General features: G+C 41.9%; 3 non-coding genes across 3 annotated transcripts; 2 read left to right on the top strand and 1 right to left on the bottom strand.

The window, feature by feature from the left end:
- Positions 1-16,472: 16,472 nt before the first annotated feature.
- On the bottom strand, positions 16,473-16,547 carry Trnas-uga. The gene has a single exon. It is a non-coding gene; the product is annotated as a tRNA-Ser (tRNA).
- A 2,516-nt stretch (positions 16,548-19,063) lies between these two features.
- Positions 19,064-19,138, top strand: Trnas-cga. The gene has a single exon. It is a non-coding gene; the product is annotated as a tRNA-Ser (tRNA).
- A 1,430-nt stretch (positions 19,139-20,568) lies between these two features.
- Trnas-cga lies at positions 20,569-20,643 on the top strand. Its single transcript has one exon. It is a non-coding gene; the product is annotated as a tRNA-Ser (tRNA).

Genomic DNA, 20,643 nt, shown 5'->3' with positions numbered 1-20,643 from the left:
TTACATGCTTCTCAATGGTGTGATCATTTATAAAGTTACATAGAAATCTGACCATGTCTACTGGGTGCTTCACTTTCTTTGTCAAGTAGTGTAGTGTATTTGCAAATCTTTTAGGATTGGCATTACAAGAGCTTAAATCATGTAGAAAGTGACTGCAGTAACTGAATACCTACCCATAGTGAAGACTGTTTTTGGTATAGTAGTTACAGCTGGACAATCATATGTAATAGGCAGACACACAGATCCCACTTTGGCCAAGCATGGGTTGCCAATTGGTGGCCATGTTTTTGCCAAGAGTGTAAACCATAATTTTTGCTGAGTGTGTCCTATATAAAGAAAAGAAGAACACATATGTATGTAGGTTACAATTAGAATTCACAGGTAAAAATTAACAGAACATCTCCATACATTTTTAAATTATATATCTCCCTTGAAATTATAATAATAAACAAAATATCCATTACCTATCAATATTAAGATAGATTTAATTGACATTTATCATGAGTGTAAACCTATTTATGCATTCTGATATTCACCACATTTTGCAAACCAGTGGAGCTATCAGGTTCTAGAATAAGATGGGACAGCAAAAAGTAAGTTGCACATTATTAGAGCAGGCCAAGTAACTTTTTGTTGCAACAAGTGAAGACCAGACTTCACAACCCATGAAATGAGCCACCTTTGAAATCTTGCTGCCACATGCTAGAATATTGCTAGTACAGCATGCTGCAATACCGCAGTCTGCCGCAGCAGTGGGCATTTTTGTCCTCATGATGTGACACAGAGCTGTGCTTCTGTAGTTACCTACAAGACTGGAGGTGGGCTTCTGTCATTATATATCTGGCAACAGAAATTACAAATGCTCGTCACTCAGCCTTTAGCACTACTTGCATCTACATTACAGTTGGTGCTGGGACTTCAGACTGCAGCTGGTACCAAGACAGTCCAATAGAATCAGGTCTCTAGCAGCCAACTGAAGACCTCTACTAGAGTGTCTTTGTCTGGAACTCTTGGAGAATCTGAGGACCTTGGATTCACAAACAGGGTGTCTCTGTACCTGACACGCTGTTCCAGGTCACCAGCATGTAGGCTTTCTGACTTCTGGGGATGCTTTCCTTGTATTAGCATGGTCATCTGCTGACTACAGCACTTTTGCTGAGACAGAACCCTCTACTTAGCAATACGTGCACTGCCACAGTGCTGAAATTGCTGTTGGTAGTTATGCTGAGGTAGCAAACCACTTTTTGGATAACCCCCACCCCCACACACAGACACACACACACACACACACACACACACACACACACACACACACACACACACACACACTGAGACTCTGACGATAACTTCTGTACAGACGTTTTGTAGCATAAGCAGTGTTAATACTGAATGAGCTGCCTTATTCTTTGCTTGTTGTGGTACTAGAAGAACATAATCCACAGTTCCCATACAAACCATTCTGGGGCAGAGTCAACCATCCTGATTGACAATTGTGTCCATATTGTCAATATCATTACATTTTTTATCAAAAGAAACCTAGTAACAATGAGAAACCTCATAAGGCAGCAATAAGCAGCATCATTTCAACATGACTTCACTTACAATGTCTAATCACTTGGTTGAAGTGTTGAGTGGAAGGTTCGAGTGGTGAAAGTGGACTCACTCAGTGATTTAAGTGACTTTAGGGGGCATTCTAAAGAAACATATCATAGTTTATGCCCAGTTAGGTGCAGTCTGTGTCATGTTTTGGGACACAGTGCTCTATATGACCACTCATCTACAGTGATTTGTTTCAAATGTTGGAAGCCAGGAGGTTATGCAGGTGAATATAGAGAATGCTCATGGCTGGCATTCAGACACAATGATTATAAGTGCCTTTAATAAGAAGAATAACAGTGATATTTGTATTATGCCCTTCTCCATCATATTTTTCCTTTTGTTGTGGATACAGGCTTCACAGTCAGTAAACTGGAGGTAGAGAGAGTTGTTATTATGGAGGCAATAAAACCATGCTGAATCAGATGGTACAAATGCAGGAAGACAGTATGGACTTGCATAAGCAGTTGGATGCACTGAGCATTGGTAGATCTTCATCTACCATGTGAGTATCTGTCTTAGATGCTCATACCAAAACACTAGTTTCTTCTTGTATGGGTAAAAAAGGATATATTAGCATTAATAAACAACTTATTGACAGCCACAAAGCTGGGACATTGGTTGGAAGAGCAAATATTGTATATGGCCAAGCTACAATTGGTGGGAGTTGCAAAATATATATGATGTATCATAAGGAGTCAAAGAGTGCTCAGACATTTGAAATTCTTGGGACAGGATTTGTACAGTGATATAGGAGGAAGAATAGTTGCTGATCTTACCAGAAGCAATACAACAAGGTGTTGTAAAACTGGGAGAGTCCATTGAGAATTCTGTGGACAGGCTTAGAAAACATGATCTCAATATGGAAAGCAATGATGCCAGTAAGATCCTACTGAAAGAGATAGAACAATGAACATTGGACAAATTATTGCTGTAGGGGTTGCCACCCAGTATATCAAGAATAGTACTGCCAGTGTTTTTCACCTAGATCCATGAGAATGGCAACAGTGTTGGAAGAAACAGACACGATGACATAGGTCCATTGTAAAAGGAGAGTTTTTCTGCAGATGTCAAGTGTTACTGTTGTGGACGGTCAGATCAAATATGGTAAGAGTGACTTCAGCCACACTGTAGGATATGTTGGCAAGTATGACATCGGCAATGAGATTGTAACACGATTGGAGGGGCATGACAGAGGGACACTGTGACATGACAGACAGAAAAGACATCCTAGGTGGTTTGTCTGATTATTTAAGTGTGGCCACTCATCTGTGGTCCACACTGACAGCTGACAGGTGGACTGGGGCAGTATGGAGCCTGAGCCAAGGACCAGCACAAGGACTAGCCAGCGCATGTGGATACATGGAATATAAACCACTAAGCTTATAGTAGAGCATGATACATTGAATTCAAAAGCTTCTGAAGACAGTTCTTTTGATATACAGACTGACTGTGGAAATGATGCACTTAGTTAGTTATTGCACAAAGAAGGAATCTAGAATGAATTTTTACACTGCCTTTAACAACATTCATATTGCCTAATCCAAAGCAAATATTTACCCACCATATGAAACTGCTCATCGGGATGAACTGAGTGAGCTATTCACATATTACTGAATTAACTGAAAAGAGGCATCTGAATCAACTGATTGTCATTAGCATATCTAATTCCACAACTGAACAACACAAATACCACTGCAACATGTGTTGGATAACATAAGCACATATCATAAACAACATTTACATTACAAATTTTCCTATGTTAAATTGCTGGTTTTCATTAATTAATTATATTTTTCTTAGCTTCAACAATTCTTCAAATCCTATTAGAGACATCTAAATTTGAATAGCACCAGTAGAAAGAGCTGCTCATTTCCTACAAGACTGATGTGCCACTTTCATTTTTACTGTAAAGCACACAGCTAATGAAAACTGAATCGTGTTCTCTTTATGTGAACTGTGCAATGACTAATTAAGACTGTGACCAAACTATTCAACCAAATATTTATTATCATATGTAATTGTAATTTGGAAGTCCATTGCACATCTTTTTGTACTTCTAGTTTCAAGATACCATGAAGAATCAGAAGTTGTATTTCAGACTAGTGAAATTTCCTATAAACTGTTAGCCAGAATCCACAGAAAACATGGTTATAAAAGGGGATAGTCATCCTGGCATTTGGTCAGTTATCTGTATAGACTAGAAGAGGCAGGGTCTATCTCTCTCTCTCTCTCTCTCTCTCTCTCTCTCTCTCTCTCTCTCTCTCTCTCTCTCTTTAGTGGACCTGATGTGGACTCTGAATTATTCTGCTGTGAGTTGGAATTCTCTTAGGTTAGTACTGACATAGAATATTTCATGTCTCTGGATACTTAGCATTATTCCTCATGAGTAGGGTGGATTTATGTTTTCAAGCAAATAGCCAGTCTAGACTTAGAATTACTTAGTCCTCAGTGAGGGTAGTGAGGACTTACAATGTTATGCTACTGTGTAAACCTGTACTTGGAATAATATTGGAGTTCTCCAGATTTAATCAAATTTATAGTAATTTTCAAACCACTATATGTGAACTTAAGTCACATTACAGTCTATGCAGTGATAGCAGTTAGCTTTTCAACAGCCCATTATTTAATACTTGGATTTATTGAATAAATAGTAAATATTTCAGAAACTGTAATCCCATTGTTGGGTAGCAATATACATTTTGATGAGAGAATATACAAGGTTACAGATCAATACTACACTGAAGCACCAAAGAAATTGGTATAGGCATGCGTATTCAAATACAGAGATTTGTAAACAGGCAGTATACGCTCTGTGGTCAGCAAAACCTACATAACACAACAAGTGTCTGGTGCAGTTATTAGATTGGTTACTGTTGCTACAATGGCAGGTTATCAAGATTTAAGTGAGTTTGAACGTGATGTTATAGTTGATACACGAACAGTGGGACACAGCATCTCCGAGGTAGTGATGAAGTGGGGATTTTCCTATACAACCATTTTACAAGTGTACCATGAATATCAGGAATGTGGCAAAACTTCAGAACTCCAACATCACTGTGGCTGGAAAAAGATCCTGCAAGAGCAGGAACAAAACGACTGAAGAGAATCATTCAACGTGACAGAAGAGTAACCCTTCTGCAAACTGCTGCAGATTTCAATGCTGGGCCATCAACAATTGTCAGCATGCAAACCATTCAATGAAACATTTTCGATATGGGCTTTTGGAGCCAAAGGCCCCCTCATGTATTACACAAAGGCTTATGCCTCGCCTGGGCCTGTAAACATGGATGTTGGACTGTTGATGACTGAAAACATGTTACCTGGTCAGACAAGTGTCATTTCAAATTGTATTGAGCAGATGGATTTGTATGGGTATGGAGACAACCTCATGAGTCCATGGACCCTGCATGTCTCCGGGGGTTGTTCAAGCTGGGGGAGGCTCTGTAATGGTGTGTGGGATGTGCACTTGTAGCAATATGGGACTCTTGATAGGTCTAGATACAACTCTGAAAGGTGACACATACGTAAGCATCCTGTCTGATCATTGAATCCATTCATCTCCATTGTGCATTCCAATGGACTTGGGCAATTCCATAAGGACAATGCGATACATCACACATCCAGAATTTCTACAGAGTGACTCCAGGAGTGGCTGAGTTTAAACACTTCCGCTGACCACTACAACTCCCCAGACATTAACATTATTGAACATATCTGGGATGCCTTGCAACATGTTGTTCAGAAGAGATCTCGACCTCCTCATATTCTTATGGATTTATGGACAGCCCTACACGATATTAGGCAGGTGTACCAGTTTCTTTGGCTCTTCAGTGTATATAATCCTTGAAACTCAAATATTATAGAAAATTTCATGCAGCCCATTGCCAGTGAAACACTGTGCACCCACATTAATCTGACCACTGCCTATGTCTGATTTCAAAATCCAATAACTCTTATAGGCAGCAGGTGGCAGCACTAGTGATGGAGGGTATATAAGACATGATAGGAGAATGAGGAAAACAGTGCAGCAATTGTTGTAATGTGGAAACAATGTGTTTACTTGATGTCCAAAGGAGCATGATTTTGGCTTTTGGGACAAGGGTGGAAGCATTACTGAAGTGGTTATGACTGTAAACTGTTCACATGCCATCATCATTAAACTATAGTGTACATGGCAAAATGGTGCTATCCAAAACCAGCACCAAGGGAACTGTGGTGCATCACAGGCCATAGATGACAAGAGAGAACAATGGGTGTGGGGATGTGTACAGGCAAACTGACATGCAACTGTTGAGAAACTGAACACGCAGATGAAAAAAGGGGCTGGAATTTGCATGCTAATACCACAACTGTAAACTGAGTCTGTAAACTATCCACTGAGTGCTGACACATGGCCCTTAGAGATTAATCATGTTTTATACTCCACCAGACAGACAATCACTGTTGTAAACAGCATAAAATGTCTGGAAGCTGACATCCTGCAAGATTCACTGAAAAAGTCCATCCCAGGTGAGTGGGCATTATAAGCTGGGGAATATTTTGTGGCATTCCCTGGCTGATTTCATTATTCTTGAAGGCACTATGGATCAACACAAGTAGGTGTCCAACCTTTCAGTTCATGTCCAAACTTACATGCAGTTTCTTCTTCGTCAGCACAGGGACTTCTAAAAGTACAACAATGCAATGTGTCATATAGCTCATAGTGTAGGTGCATGGTTCAAAGAGGACCAGGATGAGTTTACCGTACTCCTCAAGGCACCAAACTCCCCAGATTTAAAACGAATAATGAGTTCTGTTGGACCATTTCAATAGGGCAGTTTGTACCATGGATCATCAACTGAGAGATGTAGCACAACTGATCATGGCATTGGTGTCAGTATGACTTCACATCCTGTCACAATCCTTCCAGAACCTCTCATGGACTCTTTTCCTTCACATCTTGCAGTGGTCCGGGCTGCAAAATCTGGTTATTTAGGCTTTTGACAGGCGATCATGTTAATGAGACTGGACAGTGTACGAATAAAATTTAAAATTTTATCAGCTCTCAGTCTGCATTATTTTGAACAAAACACTCGAGCTTTCAATGGATATTTCGACCATTATCATCATCAGGAGTAAAAAACCATTAACTACCAGAGCTGTCAGTTTTTCTGCTAGCATAGGCAGATTTGCAGCATCTGGCACCAATCACAGAGGGCCAAAATGATGCACGTGCAGAGGGCAAGTTGCACAGTTCACAGCAGCTCCAGACTTCCATGGAACTGGTGACATCATGTGGCATGAGAAGCTGGTGTCACATCTGAAACTGGCACTCCTGCCTCCCTACAAACAGCAAGCATTAACTTTGCTTTCTTTTGATATCCGAAGCCCACCCCTATGCCCTACTAAGTGTGTACCACTGGTCTCTGTCAAGGTTGTTGCAATTTATTCTAAACTCAGCCATCTCCTTTGTAACAGAATCCCAATACATTGATGCCTGAGTGAGGAGTCTCACCTTTTAGAATCATATTTTGTGCCCTTTCTCAGTGTTCATCTAGGGCTGAATTGTCAAGCTCCCTTTTTTCAATATGTTGCTTCTGCTAAGTATAACACTCCACAGCTGTGAATTAGCTGACCCATATAGATGCAGTCACATTTGCAAGGGTACTATACACACTGGACACACAAAGGTATGTCATCTTTAACAGGGTGCAGCATTCTCATATCTTGGGAGTGGACCTGAACACTGGCCTCACTCCATGTCTCCAAAGCTCGCGTTCTAACTTTCTACTCATTGCCCCATAGTATTGTAGGAAAGCAGCCAGTTTGGCCTCTTCTGCCAATTTGAAAGATGGCATCCATCAGTGGCACCTGAACGTTTTCAGTCTCTTCCTTGCTGTAACCATTCTCTCTGACGCATGCTTTTCAAATGATGCAATTCACATTCTATCTTTTCTGTGTGTACTGACTTGTTCAGGTCGAAAACTATTGGTGTTAAAGTATCAATCAGTGAGCATTTCTTTCCTGTACATTGAATAACCAAGCTCACATCCTACCTTCCACACAATTAAACATCCAAAAATGGAAGCTTGCCAGCCCTCTCCATTTCAATATTTAATTTAATGTTGGGATGGACAGCTGTGACATGGTCATCAAACTGTTACAGCACATTTTCACCATGAAGCCATATCAAGAAGATGTCATTAATGTGCCATACAAACCAAGATGGACTTAATATTTGCAGAATTCAGAGCCTGCTCTTCATAGTGCACCAAGATGAAATTCGTAATAGCTGGAGACAGTGGTAATCCCATCACTATGCCATCTGTCATCTCACAATACTTGACATGATACAGGAAGTATGGTTCCTCATCAAAACTGTTAGGCCAAAAGATCTAGTGAGTCTTGTACTGGCATTCTCGTAAAAAGTGATGCAACATCCAGACTAACCATTACATTGTTTCAGCCTGTTTTCATTTTCTGGAGTGCCTCAACAAATGTCTGTGAGTTTACAACATGATGTTGGCAGCATTCCAGTTTTGGTGCTAATAATTTGGTCAGACATTTCTCCAATTTGTAGGTGTGTGAAATGATTGCAGTAATAATGGGCTTAAGAGGGAAATTTTTCTTATAGATATTCAGCAATCCATAAAGCCTAGTAGGTCTGGTGGCAAGAGGCTTTAATTTCTTCACCATTTCATCTGGTTAACCAGTCCTTTAATAATTTCCCTGTCCTTCTGATGCAGGTCTGTGTCAGACTGCAACTAAGCTTCTTCAGGCACATGTCATCTTCCAATAAATGTAGCACCTTCAGGTGGTAGTCTTCAGACTTCAGAACCATGGTGACATTTCCTTCGTCAGCTGGCAAGGAAACAAAGTACTCATTCTCACGTAACTAGCATGAGCCACATTGCTCTTCCTGGCTAATATTAGATTTCTGTGGCTTAGCTTTCGCGAGTATACAGCTGGTGGTTAGCCTGATGTACAAAGCTTCATCTTGTGAGTGATGCTGAATGCACTGCACTATTCTTCTAACAGTACTAAATATTCACAGACATTGCAGTACTGGAGAAGAACTAAGGCCATTATTCAGCATTGTCATAGAGCCATTGTCCAGTTTTTGGTTGGAGAGGTTAACAACTCTTCTATGGGTTTTAATCAGTTCCTCCATCAGTAAGTGGTCAATTTTGTTACATTGCTTTTATGGAAGAACTGACATGAAGAATGACAAGTCCAGTAGAGCAGTTGATAATCTCTTCAACCAAGAACTGGATGACATCTCTATGGCAGCTCTGAGTAATGGTATTAATTTTTCTCCAGTCCTGTAATGTCTGCCAATATCAGATACTGTTATTGAAATAGATTCCATTCAGCATCTCTCACAGGATGCACCTGAGTAAATCTTGTTAACTGCCAGCAATATATTGGCAAGAGCTAAGCCACTGAAATCCAGATTCAGGCAGGAGGAGCAATGTGGCTTATGCTAGTTATGTGAGAATCAGGATTTGGATGCCTTGCCAGCTGACAAAGGAAATGCCACCATCGTTCTGAACACCAAAGACTACCACCTGAAGGTGCTACATTTATTAGAAGATGACATGTACCTGAAGCTTAGTTGCAGTCTGACACAGGCTTTCAAAAGGAAGACAGGGAAGTTATTGAAGGACTCTGGTTTACCTGATGAAATTGTGAAGAAATTAAAGCTTCTTGTCACCAGGCTTTGCGGATTACCGAATATCAATAAGAAAAGTTCCTCTTAAGCTCATTGTTAGTGCAATCATTTCACGCACCTACGGATTGGAGAAACTTCTGGCAGACTGGAGAAACATCTGGCACAATTATTAATACTCAAAGTGGGAGCTGCTAACGTCATGTTGTAAGCTCAAAAGACATTTCTTGAGATATTCCAGAAAATGAAAACAGGCTGAAATGATATAATCATTAGTCTGGATGTTATACCACAATTTATGAGAGTGCTGGTACAAGACACACTGGATCTTTTGGCCTAACTGTTTTGACCCGGAACCATCTAATTGTTCTATCATGTTGTAATGACAATGTACTTCTTGTACCACAGAAAACGTTATGAGATGAAAGCAGTGAGGGAATTATCACTGTCTCCAGCAATTATGAATTTCTTCATAGTGCACTATGAAGAGCAGACTCTGAACTCTATAATATTAAGTCTATCTTTCTTCCTATGGTGACCTTTGGAGAAAGGAGAACCACTTGCATGAATATCAAGAGCTCAGATGGAAACCCAGTTCTAAGCAAATAAGAGAAAGCTCAAAGGTGGAAGGAGTATATAGAGGGTCTGTACAAGAGCGATGTTCTGGAGGACAATATTATGCAAATGGAAGAGGATGTAGATGAAGATGAAATGGGAGATATGATACTGTGTGAAGATTTTGACAGAGCACTGAAAGACCTGAGTCGAAACAAGGCACCGGGAATAGACAACATTCCATTAGAACTACTGACGGCCTTGGGAGGGCCATTCCTGACAAAACTCTACCATCTGGTGAGAAAGATGCATGAGACAGGTGAAATACCCTCAGACTTCAAGAAGAATATAATAATTCCAATCCCAAAGAAAGCAGGTGTTGACAAATGTGAAAATTACCGAACTATCAGTTTAATAAGTCACAGCTGCAAAATACTAACGTGAATTCCTTACAGACAAATGGAAAAACTGGTAGAAGATGACCTCAGGGAAGATCAGTTTGGATTCTGTAGGAATATTGGAACATGTGAGGCAATACTAACTCTACGACTTTATCTTAAAAAGAAAGATTAAGGAAAGGCAAACCTACGTTTCTAGCATTTGTAGACTTAGAGAAAGCTTTTGACAATGTTGATTGGAATACTCTCCTTCAAATTCTAAAGGTGGCAGGGGTAAAATACAGGGATCGAAAGGCTATTTACAATTTGTAGAGAAACCAGATGGCAGTTATAAGAGTCAAGGGGTATGAAAGGGAAGCAGTCGTTGGGAAGGGAGTGAGACAGAGTTGTAGCCTCTTCCCGATGTTAATCAATCTGTATATTGAGCAAGCAGTAAAGGAAACAAAAGAAAAATTTGGAGTAGGTATTAAAATCCATGGAGAAGAAATAAAAACTTTAAGGTTCGCCGATGACATTGTAATTCTGTCAGAGACAGCAAAGGACTTGGAAGAGCAGTTGAACGGAATGGACAGTGTCGAAAGGAGGATATAAGATGAACATCAACAAAAGCAAAACAAGGATAATGGAATGTAGTCGAATTAAGTCGGGTGACACTGAGGGAATTAGATTAGGAAATGAGACACTTAAAGTAGTAAAGGAGTTTTGCTATTTAGGGAGTAAAATAACTGATGATGGTCGAAGTAGAGAGGATATAAAATGTAGACTGGCAATGGCAAGGAAAGTGTTTCTGAAGAAGAGAAACTTGTTAACATTAAGTATAGATTTAAGTGTGAGGAAGTCGTTTCTGAAAGTATTTGTATGGAGTATAGCCATGTATGGAAGTGAAACATGGACGATAAATAGTCTGGACAAGAAGAGAATAGAAGCTTTCAAAATGTGGTGCTACAGAAGAATGCTGAAGATTAGATGGGTAGATCACATAACTAATGAGGAGGTATTGAACAGAATTGGGGAGAAGAGGAGTTTGTGGCACAACTTGACAAGAAGAAGGGACCAGTTGGTAGGACATGTTCTGAGGCATCAAGGGATCACAAATTTAGCATTGGAGGGCAGCGTGGAGGATAAAAATCATAGACGGAGACCAAGAGATGAATACACTAAGCAGATTCAGAAGGATGTAGGTTGCAGTAGGTACTGGGAGATGAAGAAGTTTGCAGAGGATAGAGTAGCATGGAGAGCTGCATCAAACCAGTCTCAGGACTGAAGACCACAACAACAACAACAAATTTCCTATGTTACAATGATGACATCTTCTTGATATGGCTTCATGGTAAAAACGTACTGGAACAGTCTGATGATCACATCAATGGTGCCCATCCCAACATTAAATTGATTATTGAATTAGACACTGAGGCAGGTTTCCATTCTTGAATGTTTTAGTTGAGTGGAAGGCAGGAGGCCAACTTGGTTATTCAGTGTACAGCAAAGCACACTGATTGATATTTGAATGCCAGTAGTTCTTTAGATAAGAAAGTGTTTCTGGAACGTCAGTACACAGAGTGAAGAGTATTTCTGGTGACAAACATCTAGATACTAAATTGCAGCACTTGAGACAAATGTTCAGAGAGAATGGTCACAACAAGGGAGACATTCAATATATTTTCAGGTGAGTTAGCGGAAGAGTCCACATTGGCTGCTTTCCTGCTACACTGTGAGGAAATGAGTGGGAAATTAGGATGTGTGCTGCAGGGGCATGGAGTTATGAGAGAAAACATAGCTCTTTGTGGGCCTGGCGCGTATAGTGTCCTTTGTGAATGTGACTGCATCTATATAGGTCAAACAATTAGCACAGCTGTGGAGCATTGTACTGAGTACAAGAGACAAGAAATGAAAGAGGAAGCCATCTGGTAGAATTTTGCACAGAGTATAATTTAAGCATTATAAAAACTTGGTTTCAGAATCATGAAAGAAAGTTGTATACATAGAAGAGACCTGGAGATGCAAGAAAGTTTCATATTCAATAAATAATGGTAAGACAGAGATACCTGAACCAGGTTTTACATTGTAAGATGTTTTCAGGGGCAGATATGGACTCTGACCACAATTTATTGGTTATGAACTGTAGATTAAAACTGAAGAAATTACAGAAAGGTAGGAAATTAAGGAGATAGGACCTGGATAAGTTGAAAGAACCAAAGATTGCTGAAGAGTTTCAGAGTGAACATTAGGCAACGGTTGACTAAAGGAGGGGAATGGGATACAGTGGAAGGTGAATCATTAGCTTTAAGAGATCAAACAGTGAAGGCAGCATAACATCAAATATGAAGAAAGGCAAGGTCTAGTAGAAAGCCTTGGATAACACAAGAGATACTAAATTTAACTGATGATAGAAGAAAATATGAAAATGCAGCAAATGAAGCTGATAAAAGGGAATACAAGTATCTAAAAAATGAGTTTAACAGGATGTGCAAAATGGCTGAACAGCAGTGGTTACAGAGTAAACGTAAGAGTTTAGAAGCATATTTTCCTAGGGTAAAGATAGATACCACCTACAGGAAAATCAGAGATCTTTGGAAAAAAGAGAAGCAGCTGTATGAATATCAGGAGCTCAGATGGAAACCAAGACCAAAGTACAGAAGGGAAAGCTAAAAGCTGGAAGCAGTATATAGAGGGTCTTTACTACTTTACTAGGGAGATGAACTTGTAGGCAATACAGGTGGCAGTGTAGTGGAAGGGGGGGGGGGGGGGGTGAGGGGGAGGGGGGTGATGAGATCACTTATGGGAAAATTAATGAAGTAGTTCATGTTACAGATGCAACATTTTGATTGAAGTCAGCTGATAGGTATCCAAGCTTAAAGGATGTCTCCATAAAAAGGGAACCACCTTCAAAGAAGGTCATGTATTAAAGTAATGAAGGAATTAGCAGATTTCACCATTTTGCATTATAGAAATGGATGAGGATGAGGGTGATGCTGAGATGGAAGATATGATACAATAAGAAGAATTTGACAGACCACTCAAAACATCAGTCCCCAGGAGTAGATGACATTCTGTCAAAACTAATGATAGCCTTGGGAGAGGCAGCCATGACAAACTCTTCCACCCTGTGTTTGAGATGAATGAGGCAGGTAAAATATCATCAGACTTCAAGAAGAATTCCGAGGAAACCAGATGCTGAAAGATGTGAAAGTTATCACACTATCAATTTAATAAGTCATGGTTGCAAAAGACTAATACAAATTCTTTACAAAAGCACGGAAAAACTGGAAGAAACTGGCCTTGGGGGTCAGAGAAATATAGGAACATGTGAGGCAATACTGACCCTATGACTTACCTTAGAAGATAGGTTAAGGAAATGGAAATCTTTGTTTATAGCATTTGTAGGCTTAGATAAAGTTTTTAAAACTTGATTGGGATACTTTCTTTGAAATTCTGAAGATACTAGGGGTAAAATACAGAGAGAAAAATGCTGCTTAGAACATCTATTGAAACCAGATGGCAGTTATAAGAGTTGAGGGGCATGAAATGGAAGCAGTGTTTGAGAAGGGTTTGAGACAAGGTTATGGACTACCCCTAATGTTATTTGATCTGTATGTTGAACAAGCAGTAAAGGAAACCAAAGAAAATTTGAAGTAGGTATTCATATCCAGGAAGAAGAAATTAAAAATTAAGGTTTGCCAATGACATTGTAATTCCATAAGAGACAGAAAAGAACTTGGAAGAGCAGTGTCTTGAAAGGAGGACATAAGATGAACATCAATGGGCGGAATGTGGTCACCATACTTTATTTCATTTTAGAATACTTTATTGTACTGCAATTGCATGTTTTTTACATTGTTATCCTCTGTAAAATTTGTGTTAAAAATACCATTCGTCTACACGCGTTCCTTTTATATGGTTTAAGACATTTGAGTTTTTATTTCCTAAAACGTGTCTCTGAATTGTAGATGTGTCAAACTGCTTTAGGTTACATCAGCCCATTACTCAGAAAATCATTCAGTATTCAAGAAATCATTAATTCAGTGAAGGCAGTTAAGGACAAGAAAAGCACGACCGTACCACTTCCACCACCAAACACAGCAACTGAAAATTTCCAACAAGAAAATGAAACTGAATCACTGACAACAGGTCCAGCACTAGAATCTCCACTTTCCTCAAAAACAGCTGAGATAAATGATTCAACTAGGACAGAAGTTTCCAAAGCAGCTTCAGCAGAAGCAGCTACATACTATGCAACTGCATTATTAACAAGGAAAAAAAACGCCTGATGTGCCAGCAGCCAATGACCTTTCATCAGTATTGGCCCCTCCTCAGTCTTCAACAGTGAAAGACTTTTCACCAGCTTCACCATCATCAGCAGTAACAGAAGCAAATGGAAGAAGCACAAGAACCAGGAAACTTACAACTCTGCAGGATTTTTGGTACCCGGCCTCAGTTACAAGACTAACATAAGGCAGATACCTTCAGATACACCAACTTCCAAGTCTAACTGGCAACAGACTCACCTCCACTGTCATCAACAGAAGAATAACCATGCCACCAGCTCATCTAAAGGATTTTTTAGCATCAGGTCTAAAGGGAAAGGTGCCACCAAGATAAGTGAAAACAAATGCCTAACAGTGTTTCACCAAAACATTCAAGCCATAAAGAACAAAGCACAACAGCTAGAAGTAGAATTGCAAAATTTTGTGTATCACTGAACACGTGCAAAGGAAAGGAAATTGAACACATTTCATTAGCCTCATTTGAGCTTGCATGTTACTATAGCAGAATCTCAATGAATGGTGGAGGTTCATGTATCTATATAAAAAAAGGTATGTCATTTAAAGTTAGATATGATCTTTTAGATCTAGGTGAGGACAAACATTTTTAACTTTCCACTGTTGAAATAATAGGACCTGGCATAGCAAAAAAATTTGTCATATTTTGCGTGTACCGCTCTCCCAGTGGAGACATTGATATATTCTTCTCAAAACTGGATCAAAGCTTAGACAAGGTTTCTGGACCAAAAGCAAATGTAATTATCTGTGGTGACTTAAACATTAATATGATGAAGCCTGATAAGGCTAGCAACATATACATGAATATTCTAAGCTGTTATGGAATATCCTCCCTTGTTAATTGTCCAACTAGAATAACGAAAGAATCTTCCTCATCTATAGATCATGTAGCTACAGATATTGATAGTAAAAAATGTCATATTGTTATCCAAAACCTGGGTCTATCAGACCACCTCTGCCAGATCTTAAAAACTAACATTCATGTAGAAACTCCTCATAAACTGTGTACATACAAAAGAATGTTTTCCAAATCAGCCCTGTATCAGTTTAAATCCCAGCTAGAATATGAAGATTGGAGGGAAGTCTATGCAGAAACCAATGCAAATCAGAAATTTATCAAGTTCATGTCAATTTTTAAACTCAGATTTGAAGAGATGTTTCCCAAAACTCTTTATCAAATTAAAACTACAAAGAGAAACCAATGGGTGACTACAGATATCAAAAAACCCTCAGAAACACTTAGATACCTCAACTCCATAAAAAATAATCAATCTAACCCAGAAGTTCTGCAATTCTACAAAAAGTACAGGAGAATATACAGAAAGGTGTTGCTAGCCGCAAAAAAACTTTCGAACAACAAAATATTACTTGAAGCTGAAAACAAGAGCAAAGCAGCCTGGAATATCGTCAAACAGGAAACATCTAACTCTGCTAAAAAGGACCTCAATTCACATATTAAAAACAAAGATGTACCAGTAGGTAACCCTAAAAAGTTAGCTGATTTTGTAAACTCATATTTCAGTAGTATTGCAAAAAAATTACAGCAGAAAATTCCTGATACGTATGATTTACCTAACCAGCCAACAAACTCAATGGTGCTCTTGCCAACTACAGAAAGGGAAGTGGCACTAGTAGTACACCAACTAAAAAATAAAGCTTCAGTAGAACTTGATGAAATCCCAGTCCGTGTAATTAAAGAATGTATAGACTCCATAAAGGGCCCATTAACGGACATATTTAATGAATCTTTCGAATCTGGATACTTTCCGGAGTACCTAAAACAAGTAAAAGTTATACCTATCCTTAAAAACGGAGATGTGGAAAATGTAGAGAACTACATGCCGATTTCTATCTATCATTTCTAAAATAATAGAAATACTAGCCAAAAAGAGACTGCTAAATTACCTGAATAAATATAACCTTCTTTCCAGTGACCAATTTGGTTTTAGGCCCGGAAAAGGCACACAATCTGCTATAGCACATTAAAACTGTGTGCCCGACCGAGACTCGAACTCGGGACCTTTGCCTTTCACGGGCAAGTGCTCTACCAACTGAGCTACCGAAGCACGACTCACGCCCGGTACTCACAGCTTTACTCCTGCCAGTACCTCGTCTCCTACCTTCCAAACTTTACAGAAGCTCTCCTGCGAAACTTGCAGAACTAGCACTCCCGAAAGAAAGGATATTGCGGAGACATGGCTTAGCCACAGTGTGGGGGATGTTTCCAGAATGAGATTTTCACTCTGCAGCGGAGTGTGCGCTGATATGAAACTTCCTGGCAGATTAAAACTGTGTGCCCGACCGAGACTCGAACTCGGGAAACATCCCCCAGGCTGTGGCTAAGCCATGTCTCCGCAATATCCTTTGTTTCGGGAGTGCTAGTTCTGCAAGGTTCGCAGGAGAGCTTCTGTAAAGTTTGGAAGGTAGGAGACGAGGTACTGGCAGGAGTAAAGCTGTGAGTACCGCGCGTGAGTCGTGCTTCGGTAGCTCAGTTGGTAGAGCACTTGCCCGCGAAAGGCAAAGGTCCCGAGTTCGAGTCTCGGTCGGGCACACAGTTTTAATCTGCCAGGAAGTTTCATATCAGCGCACACTCCGCTGCAGAGTGAAAATCTCATTCTGGAAACATCCCCCAGGCTGTGGCTAAGCCATGTCTCTGCAATATCCTTTCTTTCGGGAGTGCTAGTTCTGCAAGGTTCGCAGGAGAGCTTCTGTAAAGTTTGGAAGGTAGGAGACGAGGTACTGGCAGGAGTAAAGCTGTGAGTACCGCGCGTGAGTTGTGCTTCGGTAGCTCAGTTGGTAGAGCACTTGCCCGCGAAAGGCAAAGGTCCCGAGTTCGAGTCTCGGTCGGGCACACAGTTTTAATCTGCCAGGAAGTTTCATATCAGCGCACACTCCGCTGCAGAGTGAAAATCTCATTCTGGAAACATCCCCCAGGCTGTGGCTAAGCCATGTCTCCGCAATATCCTTTCTTTCGGGAGTGCTAGTTCTGCAAGGTTCGCAGGAGAGCTTCTGTAAAGTTTGGAAGGTAGGAGACGAGGTACTGGCAGGAGTAAAGCTGTGAGTACCGGGCGTGAGTCGTGCTTCGGTAGCTCAGTTGGTAGAGCACTTGCCCGCGAAAGGCAAAGGTCCCGAGTTCGAGTCTCGGTCGGGCACACAGTTTTAATCTGCCAGGAAGTTTAATATCAGCGCACACTCCGCTGCAGAGTGAAAATCTCATTCTGGAAACATCCCCCAGGCTGTGGCTAAGCCATGTCTCCGCAATATCCTTTCTTTCGGGAGTGCTAGTTCTGCAAGGTTCGCAGGAGAGCTTCTGTAAAGTTTGGAAGGTAGGAGACGAGGTACTGGCAGGAGTAAAGCTGTGAGTACCGGGCGTGAGTCGTGCTTCGGTAGCTCAGTTGGTAGAGCACTTGCCCGCGAAAGGCAAAGGTCCCGAGTTCGAGTCTCGGTCGGGCACACAGTTTTAATCTGCCAGGAAGTTTCATATCAGCGCACACTCCGCTGCAGAGTGAAAATCTCATTCTGGAAACATCCCCCAGGCTGTGGCTAAGCCATGTCTCCGCAATATCCTTTCTTTCGGGAGTGCTAGTTCTGCAAGGTTCGCAGGAGATCTTCTGTAAAGTTTGGAAGGTAGGAGACGAGGTACTGGCAGGAGTAAAGCTGTGAGTACCGGGCGTGAGTCGTGCTTCGGTAGCTCAGTTGGTAGAGCACTTGCCCGCGAAAGGCAAAGGTCCCGAGTTCGAGTCTCGGTCGGGCACACAGTTTTAATCTGCCAGGAAGTTTCATATCAGCGCACACTCCGCTGCAGAGTGAAAATCTCATTCTGGAAACATCCCCCAGGCTGTGGCTAAGCCATGTCTCCGCAATATCCTTTCTTTTGGGAGTGCTAGTTCTGCAAGGTTCGCAGGAGAGCTTCTGTAAAGTTTGGAAGGTAGAAGACGAGGTACTGGCAGGAGTAAAGCTGTGAGTACCGGGCGTGAGTCGTGCTTCGGTAGCTCAGTTGGTAGAGCACTTGCCCGCGAAAGGCAAAGGTCCCGAGTTCGAGTCTCGGTCGGGCACACAGTTTTAATCTGCCAGGAAGTTTCATATCAGCGCACACTCCGCTGCAGAGTGAAAATCTCATTCTGGAAACATCCCCCAGGCTGTGGCTAAGCCATGTCTCCGCAATATCCTTTCTTTCGGGAGCGCTAGTTCTGCAAGGTTCGCAGGAGAGCTTCTGTAAAGTTTGGAAGGTAGGAGACGAGGTACTGGCAGGAGTAAAGCTGTGAGTACCGGGCGTGAGTCGTGCTTCGGTAGCTCAGTTGGTAGAGCACTTGCCCGCGAAAGGCAAAGGTCCCGAGTTCGAGTCTCGGTCGGGCACACAGTTTTAATCTGCCAGGAAGTTTCATATCAGCGCACACTCCGCTGCAGAGTGAAAATCTCATTCTGGAAACATCCCCCAGGCTATGGCTAAGCCATGTCTCCGCAATATCCTTTCTTTCGGGAGTGCTAGTTCTGCAAGGTTCGCAGGAGAGCTTCTGTAAAGTTTGGAAGGTAGGAGACGAGGTACTGGCAGGAGTAAAGCTGTGAGTACCGGGCATGAGTCGTGCTTCGGTAGCTCAGTTGGTAGAGCACTTGCCCTCGAAAGGCAAAGGTCCCGAGTTCGAGTCTCGGTCGGGCACACAGTTTTAATCTGCCAGGAAGTTTCATATCAGCGCACACTCCGCTGCAGAGTGAAAATCTCATTCTGGAAACATCCCCCAGGCTGTGGCTAAGCCATGTCTCCGCAATATCCTTTCTTTCGGGAGTGCTAGTTCTGCAAGGTTCACAGGAGAGCTTCTGTAAAGTTTGGAAGGTAGGAGACGAGGTACTGGCAGGAGTAAAGCTGTGAGTACCGGGCGTGAGTCGTGCTTCGGTAGCTCAGTTGGTAGAGCACTTGCCCGCGAAAGGCAAAGGTCCCGAGTTCGAGTCTCGGTCGGGCACACAGTTTTAATCTGCCAGGAAGTTTCATATCAGCGCACACTCCGCTGCAGAGTGAAAATCTCATTCTGGAAACATCCCCCAGGCTGTGGCTAAGCCATGTCTCCGCAATATCCTTTCTTTCGGGAGTGCTAGTTCTGCAAGGTTCGCAGGAGAGCTTCTGTAAAGTTTGGAAGGTAGGAGACGAGGTACTGGCAGGAGTAAAGCTGTGAGTACCGGGCGTGAGTCGTGCTTCAGTAGCTCAGTTGGTAGAGCACTTGCCCGCGAAAGGCAAAGGTCCCGAGTTCGAGTCTCGGTCGGGCACACAGTTTTAATCTGCCAGGAAGTTTAATATCAGCGCACACTCCGCTGCAGAGTGAAAATCTCATTCTGGAAACATCCCCCAGGCTGTGGCTAAGCCATGTCTCCGCAATATCCTTTCTTTTGGGAGTGCTAGTTCTGCAAGGTTCGCAGGAGAGCTTCTGTAAAGTTTGGAAGGTAGAAGACGAGGTACTGGCAGGAGTAAAGCTGTGAGTACCGGGCGTGAGTCGTGCTTCGGTAGCTCAGTTGGTAGAGCACTTGCCCGCGAAAGGCAAAGGTCCCGAGTTCGAGTCTCGGTCGGGCACACAGTTTTAATCTGCCAGGAAGTTTCATATCAGCGCACACTCCGCTGCAGAGTGAAAATCTCATTCTGGAAACATCCCCCAGGCTGTGGCTAAGCCATGTCTCCGCAATATCCTTTCTTTCGGGAGCGCTAGTTCTGCAAGGTTCGCAGGAGAGCTTCTGTAAAGTTTGGAAGGTAGGAGACGAGGTACTGGCAGGAGTAAAGCTGTGAGTACCGCGCGTGAGTCGTGCTTCGGTAGCTCAGTTGGTAGAGCACTTGCCCGCGAAAGGCAAAGGTCCCGAGTTCGAGTCTCGGTCGGGCACACAGTTTTAATCTGCCAGGAAGTTTCATATCAGCGCACACTCCGCTGCAGAGTGAAAATCTCATTCTGGAAACATCCCCCAGGCTGTGGCTAAGCCATGTCTCCGCAATATCCTTTCTTTCGGGAGTGCTAGTTCTGCAAGGTTCGCAGGAGAGCTTCTGTAAAGTTTGGAAGGTAGGAGACGAGGTACTGGCAGGAGTAAAGCTGTGAGTACCGGGCATGAGTCGTGCTTCGGTAGCTCAGTTGGTAGAGCACTTGCCCTCGAAAGGCAAAGGTCCCGAGTTCGAGTCTCGGTCGGGCAC

This window comes from Schistocerca americana, chromosome 4, assembly GCF_021461395.2.
Source record: "Schistocerca americana isolate TAMUIC-IGC-003095 chromosome 4, iqSchAmer2.1, whole genome shotgun sequence".
Lineage (NCBI taxonomy): Eukaryota > Metazoa > Arthropoda > Insecta > Orthoptera > Acrididae > Schistocerca > Schistocerca americana.
The sequence above is the reverse complement of the archived record's forward strand: the minus strand, read 5'-3'. Positions and strand labels throughout refer to the sequence as shown.